Consider the following 24,608-nt stretch of genomic DNA (forward strand, 5'->3'; position numbering starts at 1 on the left):
TCTGCCAGATTTCATACATTCTGTTTTATATGTTAAAGACTGGTGAGTCAAGTTTGTATACCCAGATGTTCCTTAGTGTGAGTCCATTCACTGGAGCCTGGTCAACGTACCTTGTGTCACTTCCTTAAAGAAGACAAACTCTCCCTCACCCGGCAGTGATCAGTTGTCAGTAGTTATTCAGCTAAGATTGGGGCTTCATATCCATTTCCCCACTTCTAGCCTGGGGTTTTTGTCTGGTTTGAGTTTGCATGGCTCTTGTGCATGCTGACACCACTGATGTAAGTTCATATGAGCAGGTTCCAAGCAGCCTGGAAAACTGTTATGATCATCCACCACTCCTGGCTCTTACAATAATCTGCCCCCGCTTCCACAGTGGTCACTGAACCCTGGATGGGTGGGGTTTAACATAGGAGCCCTATCCAGGGACATGCATGCTTCAGTCTCTTATTCTCTATATATTGGCCAGTTGTGGCTTTCTGTGTTAATTACTCTCTGTTACAGGAAGAAACTTTGCTGTTGAAAGCAGAGTGATGCATTTTATTCTCTCTGCCTCATGTTCCCTGAACCACAGGTGTAGTGGTTCCATTGTAGATGTGTTACTTCAGGTAGGACATTTCACAGACAGTTAATCTCTGTGTGTGACCAGCTGTGGGGCTTTTTAAAAGCCACCCATTCTTTACTGAGAACTAGAGAGCAAGTGCCATAGTCCTGGCCATGTGTACAGAGGCCGCTTTGCTACTGAGCTGTCAAGTTCCAGCTTTCATTGTGGACCGGGGCTCTAGGTGCACAGCTGACTTGCGTGGGACTCTAGAAAGCTGCGCTGCTTGTATTTTCAGAGAACTCCAGGATTCATAATGCTAATTTATTAGAAAATCAGCTTACTGTCAAAAGTTAGAGGTCCACCTTGGCTTTTGGGGCCCTTCAAGCTGCAAAAATGAAATAAAGAGAAGAAAATGATTCTTACTCAGGCGATTAGCCTATACTTTTGTGTGACAGGAATCATGAAGCAATAGACTGTCCAGTGCCTCAGTGCCTTAGTTTCCTTATCTGTCATGTAGAAAGGTTCTCATGAAGATTAAGTGAGTTTATGCATCTAAAGTGCTCTTTTAGGGCCGGGTGTTTTGGCACATGCCCTTAATCTCAGCACTTGGGAGGCAGAGGTGGGTGGATCTCTTTGAGTTCTAGGCCAGCTGGGGCTACAGGAAGACCCTGCCTCAAAAGACAAAAAGTGCTCTCTTCATACATATAATTTATTATTATTATATATTCTCAAAGTTTTTATTGTTATTGACACACTGACTTAGCATGGTCCAGTAAATAATTTTGACCATGTTGCTGGTACTATGGAATTATAACCATCAGTTCATTCAAGCTACTTTTCATAGTTTCCCACATTGTAGAAACAATGTATTCACTGAAACTACCTGCATAAAGAGACTCTGCCCTACTGACTGCTCTTAGCATGAGCAGGGAGGGAGGAGGGTTGGAAGAAACACAGGGTGAACAAAAGTCAGCTAGAACATAATGGAGTCAATGTTGCCATTTCAACTTCACTTAGTAAAACAGTTTCTAGTTCCATCCCATTGCTTGTAAATTTCATGCTTACATTTTTCTTTACCACTGTTTAGAACTCCATTGTGTAAATGTCAAACATTTTCCTTATCCACTCATCATTTGAAAGACATTTAGGTTGTTTCCATTCCTTACCTATTGTGAAAAAAGCAACAACAAATAGGGCTGCACAAGTATCTCTGCAACAGGATGAGTCCTTCTGGTACATGCCAGGGAGTGGTATAACCAGACCACATTGTAGGTTTAAGTTTTTAGGAGTTCTCCACACTGATTTCCACAGTGGTTACAATGGTTTGCAATCCCACCAGCAGTTAAGAAGTGTTTCCCTTTCTCCACATTTTTGCTAGCATTTGTTGTTATTTGTTCTCTTGACTTTCACCATTGAACTGGGGTAAGAAGAAATAGTAAAGTAGTTTTGATTTGCATTCCCCTAATTACCAGGGATGTTCCACATTTTTAAGCTGTTTTAGTCATTTTTATTTCTTCTTCTGTTCAGATCCATAGCTCATTTTCCAATTGAGTTATTTGTTTTCTTGCTTCTTTGCTTTTTCAGTTCTTTGTATATTCTGGATACTAATCCTATGCTAGATGTGTAGCTGGTGAAGATTTTCTCCCACTCTGTGGGCTTCCTCTTCATTCAATTGGCTGCTTCCTTTGCTGTACAGAAGCTTTTTAATTTCATGAGTTCCCACTTGTTGGTTGTTGACCTTATTTCCTGAGCAACTGATATCTGATTTAGAAAGTCCTTTCCTGCACCTGTATCTTGTAGAATATTGCCTATGTTTGCTTCCAACAGGTTCATAGTTTCAGGTTTCACATTGAGGTCTTTGACCCATTGTGCAGGGTATTAGATAATGGTCTAATTTCATTCTTCTACAGGTGGAGATTCAGTTTTGCCAGCACTATTTGTTGAAGATGCTGTCTGTATTACTTACTTTTCTGTTGCTGTGATAGAAACACTGACCAAAGTAATTTATGGAAGGAAGAATTTATTTGAGCTTATGGTTCCAAGGGATAAGAATCCATGTGGTGGGGAGGCATGGTGACACAAGCAGCTGGAGGCAGAGCAGAAGCTAAGCTCTCACATCTTCAAGAAGGCACAGGAAACAGGGAGTGATTCAAGATCCAGCAAGGCTTAAAAACTCTCTAAGCCCACCCCCAGTGACATGCTTCCTCCAGGATAGCCACACCTTCTAAGACCTCCCAAAACAGGCCAACAACAGGGGACAAAATGTCCAAATATTGGAGCCTATGGAGGACAGTGTCATTCAAACCTCCACACTGTCTTTCCTCCAGTATGTGCTCTTGGCACCTTTGTCAAACATAAAGTAGCTGAAATTGCATGCATTCATGTTTGGATCTTCCATTTTGTTCCACTGATTTACATGTCTATTTTTGTGCCAATATCACGCTGTTTTATGAAGATGTTTTTATTTTTAAATTTTTATTTTTAAATTTTATTTATGTTTATTTTATGTGTATGAGTGTTATGCCTGCACTCATGTCATGTCTGTAGGGAACAGAAGAGGACATCGGATCCTCTGGAACTGGAGTTACAGACCGTTGTAAGTGGGTGCTGGGATTCAAACCTGGTCCTCTACAAGAGCAGCCAGTACACTTAACCACTGAACTATCTCTCCAGCCCTGGAGATGTTTTTTTTTTTATTTTTAAGAATCATAATAATAGCCTTTACTGACCATTAACTCTATGCTACATTCTGTTTCTTGACAACATAACTTTGAAGATTTACTTAAGATTACTCCCAATAAATGCATCATGCTGTGTTCTGTACCATTTCTTATGTAGCACTTAAATTATTTTCAGGTTTCTCCTATTATTAATAATGTTCAGTTCATCTTCTTGTTTGTAAATCTTTGATTACAGTTTTGATTATATTCCTTACTTAGGATTGATTCCTAGAGTGGAAATGCACTATTAAAATAAAACAGGTTTTTTTAAATTTTCATTGAGCTTTTGTACATTTCACACAACAGTTCTTAATCAAATTTAGACCCTGCCCTTCGTCCATGCTCCCCATCACAGAACCAGCTCCCATTAGACCTCATGTATTCTGCCATGCATGTGAAGTCCTATTCAGTCAAGCATTTGTACCCAGATGTCCTTTGATGCAAATAGATCCACTGGAGTCTAATCAGCCTATCTAGAGATCATAAGTAAAGTCTACTCACCCTCACTCAGTAGTTGTCAGTTGTCAGAAGTTCCCAGGCTAGGAATGGCCTGATGCCAATTTCCCTCGCTCCATTCTGGGCCCTTGTCTGATTGAGTTGGCAGTGAGTTGCCACCCCTCCTGCAAGTTCACATGTGCAAACTTCTAGTGGCCTGAAAGCCTCTGCTTCCATGTATTCATGAATCAATTCTGTTCTTACAATCTTTCTGCCCCCTCTTCCCCAATGGTCCATGAATTGTGGGTAGGTGAGGTTTAATGTAAGAGTCCTATCCAGGGACATACACTCTGCAGTCTCTTATTCTTTAAAACTTGGTCAGTTGTGGCCTTCTGTGTGCATCATACTCTGTTGTATAAGGAAGCTTCACTGGTAAGAGCTGAGGGATGCCCTAGTTTTCTCTATACCTCTCATCCTGCAAAGTTCCATGAGCCTTAGGTGTAGAAATTCAACTGTAGATATGTCACCTAGTACTGGGCATCTCTCAGACATATATTCTGTGTGGCTTGCTGTGGGATTCTGCAGTAGCCTTCATCTAAAACATTTTTTAAATACAACCATTGCTAAAATGGCTGTGCATTTACATTCTACAGACAGTCCAACACAGTGCTCATTCCTCCCATCATGGTTCTCATAATTCTTACTCTAAATCCACTCTCTAATTCCACAGGAACTTTGACCTCTGATCACTGACTACCTGCACTCCTCCACATCCTCCATCACAGGCTGCCAGCTTTAGGCTTAGCATGTCCTATTCACCTTCTTTGTCACCTTACTCCCATCCTCAAATGTAAACACACACACACACACACACACACACACCCACACCCACAAATAGCTTTTTGTGTCAGATATTTCAAAACACAAATTTAATTTTGATGAACTCCTACATAAATCCTTCTAATGCTTCTTTCTAGACCTCAGAACAAATGTTTGGGCAACTAGACCCTTTGGGCCCCCCAGTTCTTCCCAGAAGCTCCACACTGTTCTTGCTACCTGACTGTTCCACTCTAAGAAATGCTGAGGGGTATCCCCATTACCATCCACTGCCCCTAGATCTGGGGTATCAGTATGGGTATCTACTCAGAGAAGGGTTGTGCCTTCCACCATTACTGCTCCTAAAATGGGCCATACAACTGGACAGGATCCATTGACTCAGGTTCACGACCTTTATATCTGCAGACCTAGACTCCAGTAACTGTTATGAACACTTCGGTGAGAGCAAGTTTTACCTTTGGGGACTAAAACAAGAATTCATTCATCTCTTAGTTACATTGCTGTCTTGTTTCAAATACAAGACTCAGGATGTTGCTACATATTAGAGTACATGCTTAGCATAAGCTAGTTCCTGGGTTTCATGCCAATCACCCTCCACTGCCCTCTAAACAGAGAGTATGCTGTTGCAGTCACAACATTCACTTGCAATCCTGGGATATTGGGTTCCTGAGGGTGAGGTATGAGTGAGGCCCCAAAGGGCATGGCCAGGTCTGGTGCCCTGGGCAACAGGAGGCCCAGAAGAGCAAATACTGCCCTGTGCCATCAAGTAGCTATTGGGCAGCTAAGGTGACAGCAATGTACAGCTTAGAAGAAGTAGAGGAGATGAAGGAGATAGGAAGGAGAAAAGGAAGACAGGGAGAGGGGAGGAGGTCCAAAAAGCTGTGAAAATGGTGGCCATTATCACTGTGCATCTGTTTTGTTGACACCTGGGTTCTTTAATGCCCAGAGAATTTTTTTTATCTTTCTTGAAATTTTAATCATTGTTGAATTAAAAACACATCCTATCTGGTGTCTGGTTAAGAAAATGGCTAATAATATCTAGGAGTGAAGCTAATTACTATTTCTTGCTTTTTTCCAGTTGCTCTTGTTTCCAGAACACAATATTACACATCTTCAGTTACACATACAGACTCTTAAAACTATGTTTAGCATTTGTACATTCACTTAGCTGAACTTCCAATTTTTATTGCTGAACATGACCATGTAATTGAAGTATGATTCTCACACAGGTGGTTAAATAAATTTCTCCTTGAAAATAATATCAATAACAGTGGCTCATTGCCTGTGTTGTAGTGTTAGAAATTCATGGTCATAAACACAAGTCTTAAGGGAGCATGATAATTTTCTGAGATAGTGGAATTTGACCAAGGTATGGCAGAGAGGTACACACACACACTAACACACACACACACACACACACACACACACACACACAATTCTTCACCCTCCCTAACATATATCTATAATCTATTCACATGTTAAAAAGAAACATAAGTACACAATCATAAAATTGAAGAGGAAATACAATGAAGGAGATGCTTCCATGTTACATTCATAGTTAATTGGCCCTATTTATGTAACACTGAAAAGATTAAGATATCCTCTGTCTATGCATGGAGTGCAGGGGAACAGATCCTCAAATGACCTTAAGTGTAAAAATAAATTGATTTATTTGAGCCAACTGTACGGTCTTAAACACCCAAAAGGAAAGTATAACCAAAGAGTAAAGTCATCAAGATATTTCTCTAAGAGTCCATGTGTATAGCTAAAGGATACATAACAAGAAACAATTCCAGACAGGAGATTCCTTTCTTCGAGTTGTTGGCCAGGGTGGCCCAAGAGACTTCCAGACAGTAACTCAGCATAGGACTGGGAAAATGAACAGCAGACCCCAATCTTGTCTGAAGGAATATTGGCAACTGATTGCTGCTAGGTGAGGAAGAACTGATCTTCCTAAAACAAGGAACTCTAGACAGGCTGACTAGATTCACTGGATGGACAAGCTTGGAGAATGGCTGGGGACACCGATAACACAGTAGACAGTAACAGGGATGACAGAGTATATGGGCTCCAGTGGGGGGAGAGGCTATGGGAGGGTGCCACTTGGGATGTGGGTATAAAAGTGAATTAGATTTTTTGGTATGTTGTATATGAAATGCACACAAAAATTCAATAAAAAATGATTATAAAGATAACTACTGATTTTTGTATGTTAAGTTTGTGTCATACTATTTTTCTCAAGGTTTTTATCAGTTCTAAGAGTTTTCTAGTGGAGCTTTTGTTTTGCTTTTTTACATACAAGATCATACTTTTTATAAAAAGGATAATTTTACTTCTTTTTGGTTTGTATCTCTTTGATTACCTTCTTGTGACTTATTTCTTTAGTCAAGACCACTAACGCTGTATTGAGAATTCTACCACTGAACCACCCATGCGCTGAACAGACCAGCGATAAGAGGTAGGAATTTTCTAGGGAGTTAGGGTAAAAGACCCCAAAGAAGAGTAGCCAGTTTCTTGGCTAAAAGTCAAAATGTCCTTGGGCTTGTTAGCAACATACTCTGTTCCAAAAGCCAAAAATGTCAGAAGTATTTGGGAACTTGTATCTAATCCTTAAAAGATTATAGGGTTACCTCTTCAGAGAGAGGAATGTTAGAGTAGCCAAAAGCCCCCTAAAAATAAATCAAAGAAGAAGAAAGAGTACATGAAATTATCAGAAAAAAAGTGATGGGGAGCTATGGGAGGAGTTGGAGGGGAAGGAGTGGGCATGGATTTGCTCAAATCACCTTATATGTATGTACGAAATTATCAACAAATTATTAATTTGAAAAAAGAAAATCTTCAATAAAGATGCTCATAATTTTTTACAATGCTTTTGGGGTTGTTTTGTGGTCCTCTGTTTATATTCCTTTGTTGAAACCACGTTGTTTCTAGGAGCGCAAACCAGGCCAGTTGTACTCAGATTATCCATTAAAGTTGGTAAAGTGCAAGCACAAGGTAGAAATTGGCAGTGCTAACTTTTAATAAGCAAAACTTACAAAATATCTTTCACATTGCTCTCAAAACAGTAATGAATTCTGATCTGAAATTATATGCAATTAATTAAGAAAACTGATTTTAGTTTTACCATCTGTTCCCGGGGTGTACTGGAGCCTGCTTCTGTGCCTCCGATAGAATGATTTTAAAGCATTCCAGACTAGCCTGCTCAGTTTTTTCCAATCGAGATAACCGAGGGATTGCTGAGGTGTATGAACGACCTGAGGGTATGCACACTGGAAAGCCTTTACCCAGCATGATGCCCAGAGAATTTGGGGATGGTAAATGAGGGTCTAGAACTGTTGGAAGAAACTCAAAATTAAATTAAATAATTTTTCACTATACAAAAGATTTTTAGTTTCATGAGGTCCCTATTGTCAGGTGTTGGCCTAAATTCCTGAGAAAATGGAGTCCTAGTGAGAAAGGCCTTAATCGTGCCTGTATTGAAATGTGTTCCTTGCCTTTTCTTCTAGTAGTTACAGTTTCAGGTTTTACATTTAGGTCTTTGATCCACATGGAGTTGATTTGGGGGCAGCGTTAGAGTCAAGGATTTAATTTCATTCTCCTACATGAAGACATCCAGATTTCCCAAAATGATTTCTTGAAGTTGTGAAGTTGCTCTGTCTTCCAAGTGTGTATTTTGACATCTTTGTCAAAAATCAGGTGGCTGTAATTGCATACACTTAATTCTGAGTCTTCTATAATATTCTAATGATCTATGTGTCTGTTTGTGGCTCACTCAGTACCATGCTTTTTTTCATTTCTATGGCTCTGCAGTATAAGACGAAATTAGGTATTGTAGTCCCAATAGAATTATTCTTCTTATCCAGGATTGCTTTTTTATCTTGAGGTATTTTCTCCATCTCCTCAGTGCTGAGCCTACAAGTGCATTTTGCCATATCTGACATTTTTATATGGCTGCTGGAGCTCAAACTCAGACTCTCTTGCTTATACAGAAGCACTTGAACAACTGAGTCATTTCCTCAGCCCCTCCACTGTCTCTTTTACTTTCTCACTTGCTCCTAGAATAAAGTATTTAGGTTTGAGTAGTACGTTGTATGAACATGGTCTCTTCATCCCTATATGAACCAGCCACAACAGCGCAACCACCGCCACCACCAGCATCATCAGATTCTGGATCCTCAATCCAACAAGCAACTCAGGGATCCTGAGGTATTGTGAGCTCTACATTTGTCCCATGAGAGGAAGCACCTGCTGTAACATCGGACTCATTCAGACAAGTGATGATGGTCCGGGTTATTAATTGTGACTTGTGTTAGTCTAATTCAGGTCATGCAGTCCTTTAATAAGATCTTACAGTGGCCATTACTACAGTAGATGACTATTTGTGATTCTTTATTGTCATTAAATATTATATCTAATATTTTAATTTTGTATCATTCACTCTCCTTTTATTCAGTATTCAGTCATTTATATTTTATTTTATTCATTATATTTTTCAGTTATATAGTTTGCATTCTGTGTGGTTTTATGACTTTTATATCTTTTATGCTTTTCATTTTTGAAAGAATGTATGAAATATATGTGATCATTTATTCAAATTATATAATTTCAGCAAGTAAATCATTTCAGTATTGGTGTCTGTGGATTATCTTTATTCATACAGATTGTGATTTTCTTGATTCTTGATAGAAGTGATTTTTAAACTTGTTTTCCATCATTTGGGATATAAAATTTATGGAACTTAATAAAAGTCTGTCAGTAAATCTGAGACAGGGCATGCTTTTGATTCCTTTGTTTTGTGTGCTGAATTTCACTTTGCCTTTCTTAGTATAAATGGAACAAGTCTTACTTTGGAGGCTTTTAACATTGTGTTTCACAATCAGTCCAATTCAGTTAAGAACGATCATTCATCTTTGGCTTTCCATTAACTGAAATGCTTCTGAAGTCTCATGTTTATCCAACTTTTGTTGTATTATTCTATTTGAATTTGGCCAATTAATATCCCAGTGCTTCATGACTTCAGAAAGGAAAGTAAACATTTGGAGAAGTGAGTGCCAAGGGCGAGAGAAAAGGGCATGTGTGATCATTCTATCGAGGACTCAGAGAAGAGATCTCAGTCTATACTGGCCAGAAATCAACTTCCAACCAAAAAGAGACTTGTTCCAAAATAGTTTAGGAAATTTTCTGTTATAATTTTATTAAATAATTTATTCTTTTCTTTTTATTTTTGCTTCTTTTTCTACCCCATAGATTATGAGGTTTGATCTCTTGAGCATATCCCAGAACTTTATCAGTATTATCAAAATCAGTATTAAGGTTATTCAAAAAATTAGAGAACTACCATTTTATCAAATTGTATCACTTGTGGGCATATACCCAAAGAACTCCATATCCTACCACAGAGATACTGTACATCCATATTTATTGCCACATTGCTCACCCAGTGAAAAAATGGAACCAGCTTAGTGCATAGCAACAGAGGAATGGATAATGCAACTGTAGTACATATAATCAATGGAATTCTACAGAGCTATAAGAATAATGAAATTATGAAAGTTTGAGAAAAATAAAAGTATCTAAAAAGTATTATATTAAGTGAGATGATACAGTCTCTGAAAGGCAAAAATGCTATACTATCTTTCATATTTGGATCCCAGTCTCTAATGTATATATGTATGTATATAAATTGGTGTGGATATGTGTGAAGGCTAAAAATTAGAAAAGAGAGCAAGACAGCCATCTGGACAAGCATTTTACCCAGATGTCCTTCAGTGCAAGTTCATCCACTGGCGTCTATTCAGCCTATCTGGAGATCTTAAGGAAGGTATAACACCCTCGCTCAGCAGTAATCAATCTCCAACAGTTCTCAGGTTAGGGCTAGCCCGCCACCCATTTCACTTGCACCACTCTGGGTCTTTGTCAGACTGTCCTTTTTTAACTCATTGTAGCATGTAAGTCAAAATAAAAGACTCTCCATGCTACTAAGTGATGGAAAGAACAGTGATGGTGTTTCTGATGAGCTGTTTACATAAATAAACCTCTCTACTCAGTCACCTATTCAGAGAGAAGGATGAAAAACAGAGGTCACTTCAGAGCAGGTGCTCTGAGTAAGTGTCCTGAAACTCTACACTGTGACACAGCACTTGAAGGTCTCTTGGCATCCTCCAATATTCATAAGGGATGGATTTTCTTTCTTTTCCTTTTTTTCATTTAAATTGAATTTTTGTGAATTTCATACAACGTATTTTGATAATATTTAGATACCTTCCCCTATAGGCACCCCCCTAAATGTGTCCAACCACTGGAGCCTAGTTAACCTACCAAGTGTTACACCCTTAAATATAACTGACTTTTCTTCTCTATACAACTACCAGTTGCCGATAGTTCCTCAGGTAGTGATGGGGCTTCTTCCCCACTTCCCTACTTCTAGGCTGGGATTTTGCTTGTCTTTAACTTATGTGGGACTTGGGCGTGCTGTCACCACTGCTGGGAATTGATATAAGCAGATGCCCAGCTGTCTGGAAAACTTTGTTTTTGGTCATCCACTACCTCTGGCTCTTATATTCTTTCTGCCCCCTCTTTCATAATGACCCTTGAGCCCCAGAAGGCAGAGATTTTTATAGGTGTCCTATTCATGGATATGCATTCTGAAGTCACTTATTTATATCTTGGGAAGTTGTGGGTCTCTGTATTAATTTCCATTTGCTGCATGAAAAAGTTTCTCAGGTGAGAGTTGAGAGACACATTAACCTATCGGTATAACAATAAGTCTTTAAGAGTCAGTTGAATACTATGTCTGTTTGGCCAAATAATAGGTTCTCCCCTATGGACTGTGAACTGTCTGTCCAGTCATAGGTTCCTAGGCCTGATATCAGTGTCAGGTATGGGCTTTATCTGAAGTGGATGTAGAAGCCAAACTGAAAGGAGTTGGTTACTCCCATAACATCCTGCCGCTATTTCATCAGTGGGCATACATTTCCAGGCTAATTGTTATCACAGGATTCACGGCTGTACAAGACCGATGATTATTTTTTCTTTACAGTAGCATGCATAGCATCTTCCAACGCTATGAAAGTTAGCCAGCTGAGATGAAGCTTTGAGGTCATCGCCAGCTTGATTTCTCCTTGTTTGTTCTACAATTCATGTATATAGTGTATTCAGAATTAGGATCTTACTGTAAAGTTTTTGTGGATAACCAAGAGCAGGGGTATGACCAGAATTGTTTGAGGTCTATGGAGCCTCTGGTCAACAGCTTCAAGAGATGGTGTCCATTCATGACATTGGAGTTCTATTTTGTTAGCCTATTGACATCTGGTCAGGACAATACCTGCTGTTCTAGGATGACTCATTTTCATCTTTTTTATATTGTATATCTTATGCTTTAGAAGCTTCTACAGTGATGGGATTCCATGACTCTTCTTCAGGTTTTTGGTGTTAGTTGTCCCCATACTCCTTCCCCTGCCCTCCTCTCCCATTCCCCCCATTCAACCCTTCCTACTCCATTATTCCCCTTTTTCCTTTACACAATTGCATTATGTATCACCTCATGTGAAACCTCCCCCCATGGCTATTTACTAATTTCCTGACCTCTATGGATTTTTAAATTGAAATACACATATTTAAGGATCCAAACCTAACATCCATTTATGAGAAAAAACGTGGTTTGTCTTTCCGGGTTTAGGTTACCTCACTGAGGATTGTTTCTAGTTCCATCCATTTATCTGAAAATTTTATAATTTCATTTTATTAACACTTTTATTAATATTCCACTGTGTGATTGTACCACATTTCATCATCCATTCATCAGTTGATGTGTATCTAGATTATTTCCATTTTCTAACTATTGTGAATAGAGCAGCAATGAACATGGATGAACAGGTATCTCTGTAGTAGAATACAGAGCCATTTGGGTATATGTCCAAGAGTGATGTGGCTGGATCATGCAGTAAGTCTATTTCCAGCTTTTTGAAGACTCTCCACACTGATTAGTGGTTGCATCTGTTTGCACTCTCACCAGTAGTGCTGAATGTACCGCATCTTATCTGATTTCTCTCTTGAAATAGATCCCTAATCTCTGAATTCTCCAGCCTCACTCAAATTCTGGCATTAACAGATGATGTCTGCTTTGCAGTGCATAAATGAGTACTATATAACCTGATTCACTAGGGAGAAAATCTGGTTCTAATGATCCATTTTCTCTTGGTGTTCACAGATGTCTCACTGTGAAGGAGACTTTTTAGTGCTCAGAGAGTCACAAAAATCTGCTTTTATATACTTCTCAGACAGGCTGGATACAGCAGATGTAGGAGAAGGGAAACATATTCTAAGGGTTTTTCAGTTGTTCTGGGCCTGAAATATACTGGACCAGAGATGAATCAGTAGCGCTCCAACCACACATGCCTAGTCTCATCTTTGGATGGACATGCGTGTGAGCCAGCCACTTCCTTCCCAGTTCATTACATCCTTTGAGGAAAAATAAGCCCTAAAAACTGATACTGTCACTTCATTCATGGTAGGGATAAGAAGGTGCCTAGTGATGGCTCAAATTAGTATTTTAGGGAAAGAGGGAAACATTTTTACTTTAGTGTGCTCTGAGTAGTATGCGTTCCCTCTTGAAAAATGGCAGAAGTCACCCCATGTGTCACACTTGATGATAGCAATATTGGTTTCATCAGACGGAAAACAGAGGGGACATATTCATTTCACTTCCTTCTGGTGCTGAAACACTGTGTACATTTTGTGCTGCTGTCCCCTGTACTGCAGTAATAGGCGGCTTCATCCTCAGGCTGCAGCCCGTTGATGTGCTGAAACACTGTGTACATTTTGTGCTGCTTTCCCCTGTATTGCAGTAATAGGTGGCTTCATCCTCAGGCTGCAGCCCATTGATGTGCAGAGAAACTGTATTAGATGAAACATCTTTGTATCCAGAGAAGCCGCTTGGGGCCATGGACCCATCATACCATCTGTGTGTGTGCGTAGTGTAAGAGATACAAGGGAGGTCGCCTTGGCTTCTGCTGGTACCAGGATACAATGTAGATACCAATACTGTAACCTTGGCTAAGGCTGCAGGTGAATCTAGCAGATGCTCCAACAGATGCAGAGAGAAGAAGGCTGAGTCAGCACAGGCTGGGAGAAGGAGCCTGCAAACAGATGCACATGGATAAATGGGGAGAGACCAGGATAAATGTTAAGAGACTAATCCAGAAAAATACAGAATCAGCATGCAGGTTGCCTAATGTCTCCGAGTCTACCTGTGCGGTGAGAGAGGATTAGGAGGAAGAGAGGAGTCCAGGCCATGGTGGACACACTACTCTGATCCCCACAGTGGGATTGGACTGCCTCAGGCTTGCTTTTCATTCCCACCCTAAGCAGAGGAAGAATTATTCATTCAAATGTTTCCATCATGATTGGTCAGCCCCTCCCTAAGCCCCGGCCTGATGCTCAACCCACACTGCCCACAAAAAATAATGAAGTTTTGCTTTCCCTTTTGAAGCAACCTTGGAAAGAAGCACCTGTCAAGATAGGACTTAAAGTCTTTGTTCACAAGACTCTGCAAGCCAGGAGAGATACAGATCTTGAATCTCCATTATTGATTACAGGGTATAGCCATGACGCCAAACTTCTTTGAGTGAACTGTTCTTAAAGAACAGTTATGTACATGGATAGTGACAGTTCCACATTACCCTCTCCTGGTCAAAGAACTGTAATTTTACATTTGATCGTGATAATCTATTACCCAGTCCATGCTATTCATCAAGTATGAAACTGCTATGTAGCATCTTTAGATTTTTATATTTTCATTTTGCTATGGTTTGAACCAGGGCCTAGAACTTGCCTGTCAAGTATTGCTCCACTGAGTCCCATGGCTCCTGCTCATATTTTAATTTTAAAATTAATTTTATTAGCATGTATTGATTGTACATAATCATGAAGTTCATGATGGGATTTTGTACATACATACAATGCATTTTTTTCATATTCAACCTCAGCTGCCCTTAATTCTCATACTACTGGTATAGCTAGCTGGCCATTGATCAAATAAAATCCAGCATATGCTATAGGTAATCAGCTAAGCCTGGAGAGGTGGAGGACTACATCCTCATCTATCAGGAAAGTGACTGTAGGAAAAGGGAACTAGAAATTTCCACTTTATTTGACAGACTTTCTTTTATCACTGAGACCAGGGGAGGGAAGTGCCATGGGAACCAGACTGTTGAGAGATTTGTATCTGCCTGCGTTACTGTGATCTTCATTACCGCTGTCTCACACCTGGTAGTAGTTGTATGTCTCATTCTTGGTGTGAGCCCTTTGGATTGTCTGGATAGTCATGTTACCTGATTTGGAGCCAGTATTATTTGGGGATGCTTGAGGGTTGGAAACTCTCAACAAAAATGACCAATAAATGGCCCAGACCTAGCTTCTGCTGATACAATGTTTTAGACTAGCTTTCAAACATTGTTTCTCCAAGACAATTCTGGATTTCTTCCCCAATGTCACCATATTGAAGGGATTGAGTCAGCTCACTGGATAACATTTGTAAGGAGAGAAAATGGAGCTGTGTTCTTTAGGATTTGGATCCCTTTTCATGATACACTCTTTATAGCTGGATGAGTTCCAAAGATTTAATGGGCCTAAAGGGAATTTCCTGGCAACAGCTCCAGCTCCAGTGGCCCAAAAGCCTGACTGGAGTACTGAGGTCGTTGAAGGCAGGAATACCCCCTTCTTCTGGTAATCACAACCTTTCAGGCTCAAACAACCCAGCCAGCATGGTGTGGGGCTTTCAGGCCAATAGCCCTCCATGCTACAACTGGTTCCTGAGGGTTAGATCACAGACCCTCTAGTTCCTTCTGAAAATCATGGGATGCTCCCCTGCAGCTCTCTCTGGGACAAAGTTGATAAGAAAAAAAGCTGTGCCGCAGCTTTGAAACTACTCGCTCTTTCAGCTGCAAGCTGAGTTTATGGTCCTCATAGGGCCCACTTCTATGCCCCTTGGCATGCAGGCCAGGCCAGGATAGGTCATGTGGAAGGAAGTTTGCTTACCCCTTGAAAATCTGAGTCAAAAACTGCTTTTGTTCTCTGGAACTGAAGGGCCCATCTTTTCATTTGGAGCCCTATTGCTACGCATGGCAACTATCTCCCCTACTGCAACATCTCTCTGGATGTGGAGAAGGCTCTTTCTCTCCCTTCAATGTCCAATCATGCTGCCCATTGTATGATGTTCTATCTATTCCAATTCTCTTTTATTTCAAGGACCAATCATAGCTGTTCATATTTGTGAGATTCCTAATAGCACTGATTCTGAAGGGGAATGTGTCAGTTCTTTAGTATAGCCTGGTTGTTTTGGGTTTTTTTTTCTCGTTTCTTTTCTTAGCACCGAGCATCCTCCCCACCACAGACTGGACCCTGTTGCATTCAGGTTCAACATCAGGGTGGTCCCAAAATCTTAGAGTGTTTATGTTGTTGGAGCCCTGGGCACTATCTGTTCCATGAGTAAGGACACTGAGGATGGGAGAATCTGGACCGTTATTCAGCAACGTAATACTACTCTAATGGCTTTTATGCTTTTTCTAAAGAGAGTTTTTCATTATGCAGATCAACTCAGTGCTGATGCTAGAGGAGTTTTATGGAATCCAGAGCAGAGCTCATCTTTTGATACACGGAAAGGGTTGGTTAAGGAAGTTCAACCTGAACCCAGTGAATATCCCTTCACTTACACATCTCACAGACTGAGGGTTATTTCTACTCCAGACCATCGCCTCAAGCTATTTTGGGGCTTTTCTCACCATCTAGAACTCAGAGCTGAGTCTGTGTACATTTTCCACACACAAGGTCTGCCCTTGTTTTAATCCTGATCATATCCAACAGGTGATGGGAGAGAGAAAGTGTAGAATTTGTGACTATCCTGAAATGAAGTTTATATCCTTTCTGTGTTCAATCCTGGCTTAGCAGGAAGGTCGTTAAACATGGTTTCAGAGTGCAGAGGTATGTACTCATACATAGTCTCCAGCACAGTCTGTATGTCAGGTGAGCCCTAGCTCCACTTTAGAAGTACCGTCACAGAAACCAATAGAGTGACCCTAATGACACTGCTCTACAGATAACAGGAGACTAAGACAGGTGCAGGGTCCTATAAAGAATTACACTGCTCCTCTAGGGGATCCTAGAACAAGTGAACATGGAATGTTTCAAGATTCAGGAAATGATTTAGATTTCTGCTCTTAGATTTTCATTCTTGGGATATATCATAAGCCGTTTTGTGCCTCAGTATCCTCAGTAGACACAGAGGTTCAGGGACAAGTCAGATGCTAAGAGAAGCATTTTGTTTTCCAATAAGAGATTGTTTTTGGCTACAAACATAAGAACTACCCAGGAAATTTTTAATTATGATTAATTTGTCTTCAATTTCTGGGGAAAATTAGCCTAGTTAGGTCAAGCCAAAGCAAATGATCAAATATTTTTGTCACACACTGAGACTTCAGAAATATCATGTTTGGCAGCTGATGTGTGGAGATAAAGAGGCCTAGACCAAACAGAGGTGATGGTGATGGCGCTTCCTGAGAATGAATGCCAGTGGTGTCTGGCAGGACAGGTGACTCTCAGAGCCTAGGCAAAGAAGATTGACCACTAGTAGTCATAGAGATACTGGGTTTAGCAGGATAGTGACAGAATTTTAAACAAAAGAGATGAAATGTCAGGGGCACAATAAGGGTATGTGTGTCACAGAAACTGGCAACATCTCCACCCAAATCTAAGAGAAATGGAATGGGATAATTGTATTTAAATTCCAAGGGGAATAATATAGAAAAATGAGAGATCGCCCTCTAGCCTTTGGGCCTGGAGACCAATGTCTGTCCTGCAAGTTACAACACTGATGCTCCATGACAGGCTCAATTACCATGAAAATGTAAGACACTCATTTTGAGGAAATCACTGCAGCCTCCGCTAATGGCATCTCTGAACACGTCTGGTACATGTGGTCATGAGGATGATTCTGTGGCTTCACATTGGAGATTACTGGACCCAGGTACTATAAACCTGATCCAAAACCCATGAGTGGGGGGTTCATAAGCCCTAGAGTAGAGCTTAATATCACTATTTTGCTAAATGTTCATACCAAATTGTCTTCTAATTAGATATGCTTATGTGCATAGGCCTGGGCTGCTCTCAACTTCAGCCAGAGAAGCTTTTCTTTTTCAAATAGCACAGAGACTCATAGCTGGTCAAAGAGCTGAGGATAAGTGACTATGAGTGCTCAGCCCTAAATGTGACATCTATACTGACTGCCTACCAAAGCTCAGGAGTCATGGAAGAGGAGGGGGTAGAAAGAATGTAAGCCGGAGGATGGGGGCCTCCTATAAATGCTGTCTTCTGGACATGATGTGGCTATTGCATGGCCATTGCATTCAGGGAGTCACAGCAGCTCTGGTTACCTGCACAAGACCAAGCCAGACAAAATTCCAACATGCGAAAGGGAGGAGCACACCAGGTCCAAACCCTAACTAAGGAACTATTGAAGTTCAGAGCTGCTGAGAAAAGGAGAATCACACTTCTTGGGAGGTGTGACCGTTGGTAGGCTGCCATGCTCCAGTGGGATGGCCCCACACCCATGCACATATAATCAGCACTAAATGGACTCTGAGTTACTAAAAGCATAGAAGAGGACATGAAGTTGGAAGGAGAATGTTTTGGGAGGGATCCAGTGGGAGTTGAAGGGGCAAATGACTAGTGGATACATTACATTGAATACATGCTTGAAATCTTCAAAGAATAAAACTTAGGCCTATCGTCCATCTTTCTATTGAGTCATTTATTTTCTTATTTCTTTGTTTTTTGCTTCTTTGTATACTCTGGATATTCTCTGCTAGATGCACAGCTGGTGAAGATTTTCTCCCATTCAGTGGGTTTCCTCTTCCCTTCCTTAGTTGTGCTGTACAGAAGCGCATAGACCTAGGATGCCCTCAACCTCCTCCAGAGAAGCATTTTTTCAGTTAGTGAAGAGACTCATAGCTGGTCAAAGAGGTAATTTAATGAGGTCCCACTTACTGATTGTTGACCTTAGTGCCTGAGCATCTTCTGTTCGATTTAGAAAGTCCTTTCCTATGCCTATATCTTGGAGGATGCTGCCTGTTTTCTTCTAGCAGTTTTTGAGTTTCAGGTTTTATATTGAGGTCTTTGATCCATTTGGAGTTGACTTTTGTGCACAGTGAAATATAAGGGCCCAGTTTCATTCTTCTGCAGGTGGAGATTCAGTTTTGCCAGCACCATTTACTGAAGATGCTTTCCTTCCTCCATTGTGTGTTCTTAGCACCTTTGTTGAATATCAGGTGGCTAAAATTGCACATACTCATGTTTAGGTCTTCTGTTGTGTTCCATTGATCTACATGTGTATTTTTTTGTGCCAGTACCATGTGGTTTTTATGACTATAGCTCTGTAATATAATCTAAGATCTGGTATGGCTATCCCCCCAGCATTATTCTTTCCATCCAAGATTGCTTTTCCATATGAATTTGAGGATGATTTTTCTTCAAGCTTTGTGAAGAATGTCGTGGGTATTTTGACTGGCATTGCATTGAATCTATAAATTGCCTTTGGTAAGATGGTCATTTTCACAATGTTGATCTTACCAATCCACGAGCATGGTAAGTCTTTCCATCTCCTAGTGTCTTCCTCTGTCTCTTTCTTTAGGAATTTGAAATTTTCATTGTAGAGATATTTCATCTTTGATTAAGTTTATTCCTAAATATTTTTAAGCTCTTGTGATGAGAGGGTTTCCTAGAGTGCTTTTTCTAATTGTTTGTAACATTAGTGCATATGTATAACTGGGAGCTGCTTGGAAAGGAACACAATGCCAGACAGAAGATACATCCCATTGAGTGGTTGGTGAAGGTTGTCCAGGAGACCCCCACAATAACAAAGACTATTGTCAAATATCTTGGTTATCACCCAGAACTAGTAGATAAAACCCTATTGCTAAAGACAGAACATATGCAGGATACAGGGCTTGAAGCAATGGAGCAGGAACTGACTTGGAAACCCAACTGAAGTTCACCTATCACAGTGTTAGATGATGATATGAAAATTGTCAAAGGAGAAAAACAATCAATGGTCCAACCCAGCCCTAAAGCCTAATGCCTAATAACGACCAGCATGGCAGACTACCTCCACTGGTGCAGTAGTGGCACTGTTATCAGGAGGGGGGGACAATCAACAGCTATCTAATTGAACTTGAACCCTCCTCAGTGGGAGTGAACTCATGGGCGATAACAGTAAACTCAGTAAAGTACACATGGCAGGAGAGGACATAGTTCTAGAGCAAACCCTATCTCTTTCATATCTCTAGACAAATGAAATTTCTTACTATATGCTAAATATCAATCCTTATGTTGACAGACAAGCATACACACCACCCTCTTTTTGAAATATACTAAGGCTACTGAAGAATTGCACAACTGGTCAGACACAGAGAACATACATCTGAGAGATGCCCAGTACTTGGTGACACATCTACGGTTCAACCTCTACAACTAAGGCTCATGGAACATAGCAGAACAAGGGGTAGAGAGAAAACACGCATACCTCAACTCTCACCAGTAAAGCTTCTTTGTACAGCAGAGTGTGATGCACACAGAAGGCCACAACCACCCAAGTTTTAAAGAATAGGAGACTATAGAGTGTGTGTCCCTGGATAGGACTCCTATATTGAACCTCACCTGCCTATGGCTCAGAGACCATTGAGGAAGAGGGGACAGAAAGGTTGTAAGAGTCAGAGCTGGTTCACGAACACAGCGAAGCAGGCCACTGGAAGCTTGCACATGTGAACTTGTGGCAATGGTGGCATCAAGCATAGGACCCATGCCAACTCAATTGAACAAGGGCCCAGAGGAGAGGAGAGAGATGGGTGGCAGGCCAGCGCTAGACTGAGAGCTGTTGGAGGCTGATTGCTGCTGGGTAGAGGACAGTATGCCTTGCACACTGCTGTGTAGGTGTGTCTTCCAATACAGTCATGCCTCCCATACAATCAGCCAGCTTCAATTGAATGAGGGGGGTATCTAAGGACAGATGCTGAGGATTCTGGAAAGGGCTAAGGACCCTGGGAAGCACTGAGGACTCGGGGAAGCATTGAGGGCACTGGGAAAAAGGGGAGAGTTGCCATCTTGGTGAACCCGGTGCATGGACAGCTGGCAGGCCTCAGGTGGGCAGCAGATCTCAAAGCTTAGCAGAGATGTGAGAACAGGTCCCAGGGGCGATCATGCCTTTGTAAGTCACCCTTTCCATGACGTCATAAACTAGACAAAAACCCAAATAGAATGTATCGTGTCAGTTTTATCAGTCTGTGTTAGGACTTGTGGCCCTGGGATCCCAGAGAGCATGTGAGTCTTTCAGGAAAGAATTTGGCGCAACACACACAATCTCTGGATGGACTGACTGAATTCCACTGGATGAATTTGCACTGAAGGGCATCTGAGTATAAACGCTTGACTGGATATGGCTTACAATGTGTGGGGGAGTGCATGGGGTCGAGTAGGGGGATGGGGGAGGCATGGATGGGGGGGCTGGGTTCAGTTGAAAACTGTTGTATGAGAAAATAGAAACTCAATAAAAATATTTATATAAAAATGAATAAAACTTTAAAATATTTAAATAACTATTATGATATTAAAAAAGAAATTTACTGATCAAAAATATTCATAGAGAAAGAATATCGCAGTTTCAGATGCTACAAAGACTATTAGAAGCTTTAGAAAGAAATTGACAGGTTACAGTGCTTCTGGAGCTACTACGAGGAAGAAATGGGCAGGTGACAAACTACATGTGGAGCAAGCAATGTCTGTGTCCTGACAGGAAGAGTCTGGTTTGAGGATCTGAAAAGACAGTGAGCACCTCACATGAGTCTGGATTCACTTCAGTATTGATGCGGCATGTTCTCACAAGCAATAAGCAGAGTGAGGCGTGATACTCACTCAGGGAGTTTTCTTTCTCATATATGGATCTTAACTTCAAATCTTCTGTTTTGTTCTTGGTGAATCCAGGAACCTAGAAATGGGCCACTAAGGTAAACGCCTTAAGGGCGAAGGGGATGGTAAAATACAAGTACAGTAAAAGTAGAGAGAGGGGAATACTGGAGGTGGAAATATTCAAGCATGAAGGAGGATGAGGAATGGGAAAGGTTATCACGTCACTAATAGTAGATGCATAAGACGAAGACGCAGTGCATAAAAGCATGAACCTTTTAAAGAATGAAACCAATACTTAAAAAAGAAAATATAAAGTGTACATGTAGCACAGAGATTTGAAAGAAAACATGTGGTTTAAATGCCTAATATTACACTGAAGGTTAAAAGAAGAACGTAATCGGAGCGATGCAGACTTCACGGACTTCTCTACCATGAATACGGGCAAAGTCCTCCGTAAGTGGAGAAGATCCCATGGTGAGTTCCTGTCATTCACTCTGCATCAACGTCCACCTCCAAGGCTCCTCATCTTCATCTTCACTCAGCAGCTCTTTCCCTCATTTTCTACAGCTCTGATTATTGCCTGGTGGGCTTAGCTCTTGGAGGATGAGAAGAAACTGATGAAAAAGGTGGTATCAACTTTTATACCCGAAAATTCCTACCAGCCGGCGACACTATGGCCGTCATAACATCAGGGATACATTTCTCACATGTTTATGGTGATAGTGGTGTAAGCACACTACTTCCATGTCATGCCAGGTATATAAAAGGATAATACATGCACATATGTAATATATGGTGATAATGGTAATAACTCCACATGTAATGGTGTGTTTGTTTACTATAATATGCTTTTGGTTGGTATTTGGTGTACTTCTGTCGTATTGACATCCCCAGGCTCTGAGAAGATGGGACGTCAGTCTTTATCAGAGGGAATGGGGTTATATATACAACATCTAATATAGAGACCAAGTATCATTATTTTGGTGGGGTGTACTATTAAAGGATAAAGTTAGGCACATGAACAAGATTAAGCAAAAACAGTTTAAGGAAGAAGGTAAGAAAAAGGAATGAATAGAGAGGCATTCGGATATATCAAACAAACTAAATTTAATATGAATAATAAGGAAAATAATACAGGTCTGCAAACAGAAATGAGAGCCACAGAAAGAGAAGGGAGCAGCTTGGCTGGCAACGGCACAATACAGGAACAAACAGCGGCAGATGCAGACTGAGGGAGAAAAGAAAGCTACAGTCCCTCAAGTACACTTTCTGTTTGGGGGCCCAGCCTGCTTGTGGTGTGTACTTCCATGCTTAAGAGAAGTCTTGTCATCTGACTCAAATGTTCCCTGGATTATGTGGACACATCTCACCAGTCTAAGCTACTCCTCAATATGACAATGATGACATGACTTCTATTATAGAGGGCCCTGCTGAGGACACAGCACACAGGAGTTTCTGTCTTGCTTGATTTAATGACTTTACTTCAGTGCATTGATACCACATAATACTCCAGATTTAAAACTGTACATCATGGTATAGGAATCACCTGGTGACTTTAAGTCAGTTATCATGGAAACGGAACAACCAGAAACTCGCCCCCACTTTTCCTTCCTCACTTTTGAAGACAAGAGTTGCCACAGGCCTATCACTAACAATCTGACCCTGTGATTACATTGACAATATTAATTGGTTCTGACAGGATCCCCTGAGGCTTCCTGGCATGGCCTGTAGGAGGAGCCACCTAGTTGGTTGTTAGTATCTAAGCATCACAAGGAGCTTTGGGTATGTGTGTCTGGCTGGCTAAATGTACATGTGTCAGAGGCTACTGATGATGGTGCTTCCATTTATAAATAGCAGAGACTCTGGGTATGACTATGATATGGTCTACATATGGTCTATGCATGATCCTGAATGGTGTTTTATTTCTTTTCTCTTTTTTTTTACTGGGTATCTGTATATTGCCTGCATGTAAGTAAGTGCACCCTTGTTGTGCAATGCCCACAGAGGACAGAATAGGCTGTCGGATCACCTGGAACTGGAGTTATGGACAGTTGTTAGCTGCCATGTGGGTACTGAGATTCGAACCTGGGTCTTCTGCAAGAACAACCAGTGTTCTTAACCACTGAGCCATCTTTCCAGCCACACGAATGGTGTTTTCTACCGCCCTCTGGCTCTATGTCCTTAGAATGTTTGATATTAAAATTGACTGTCATCTTAAGAGGACCTAGAATCACCTAGGAGACAAACCTCTGGACATGCCTGCAAGGGATTTTCTAGTTTAGGTTATCTTCCATGAATACCTGTGAGTGATTATCTAGATGATGCAATGCTGATCCAACATGGAGTATGTGTATATATGTTGCTGGTTTTTTCCCATTTCTAGAAAAGGTATAAATTTTATCCAATAACACATTTTACTCTCCTATAGTTTCTATTAGATAAACCATCACAGGGTAGATTAGGCTCTTGATTTCCATCTCCTTTTCCACCATCTCCAATGCCCTGCTGCTGTTGTTAGTTGGTATGGACACGGGTAGGGTTTGTAGAAGTACAGTGGTCAGAAGATTTATGCCCTTTCTCTAAGCCAAACTCCACACTGGAGAACTAGGACTAATAGGACTCTGGGAAACAAGGTATACTACATACTGCCACCCTTTGGGGACTGTTTACCTAGTTGTGTCTGCCTCTCCCCACATATTCTTAACAGGCCACTGGGTGAACACAACTTTGTATTATCAAAATTATCTAAATCATGGCCCACTGCCTCTGCTTATGGGTGATTTGATAGCCTTGGGGAGGGATAATTCTTTGCAAGAAAAGTCATAGGCTGAGGGGTCCTAGATATGGTTATGGGGCAGTCTATTGTGGGTGGTACATCCAAGAGCTCTGCCCTGAAGCTGCCCAGCTCAGCTTGCCCACTGCAATTCTCTCTTATTCTGATTCTTTATGGTCTGAGAAGGGAGATGCAGTATCTAAAAATTTATGATTCTGAGACCTGCACCTGAGGGCCTCCAGCTAGTGATGTTCTAAAGTCAGGCATGGGGACAGGAGGATGTTAGGAGTGCAGAGAGGATTTCACAAAGGAAGCATGAGCCGTGCTCTTTGTACTCTGAGTCCCTAAG

The 24,608-nt window shown here is 40.9% G+C and overlaps 1 pseudogene; it reads right to left on the reverse strand.

Moving 5' to 3' along the window:
• Window positions 1–13,827, reverse strand: part of LOC103730178 — a 29,765-nt pseudogene extending 15,938 nt beyond the window's left edge.
• Window positions 13,828–24,608: the final 10,781 nt, after the last annotated feature.

Source organism: Nannospalax galili, unplaced genomic scaffold, assembly GCF_000622305.1.
Source record: "Nannospalax galili isolate Female #2095 unplaced genomic scaffold, S.galili_v1.0 scaffold533, whole genome shotgun sequence".
In the NCBI taxonomy this organism is placed as follows: domain Eukaryota; kingdom Metazoa; phylum Chordata; class Mammalia; order Rodentia; family Spalacidae; genus Nannospalax; species Nannospalax galili.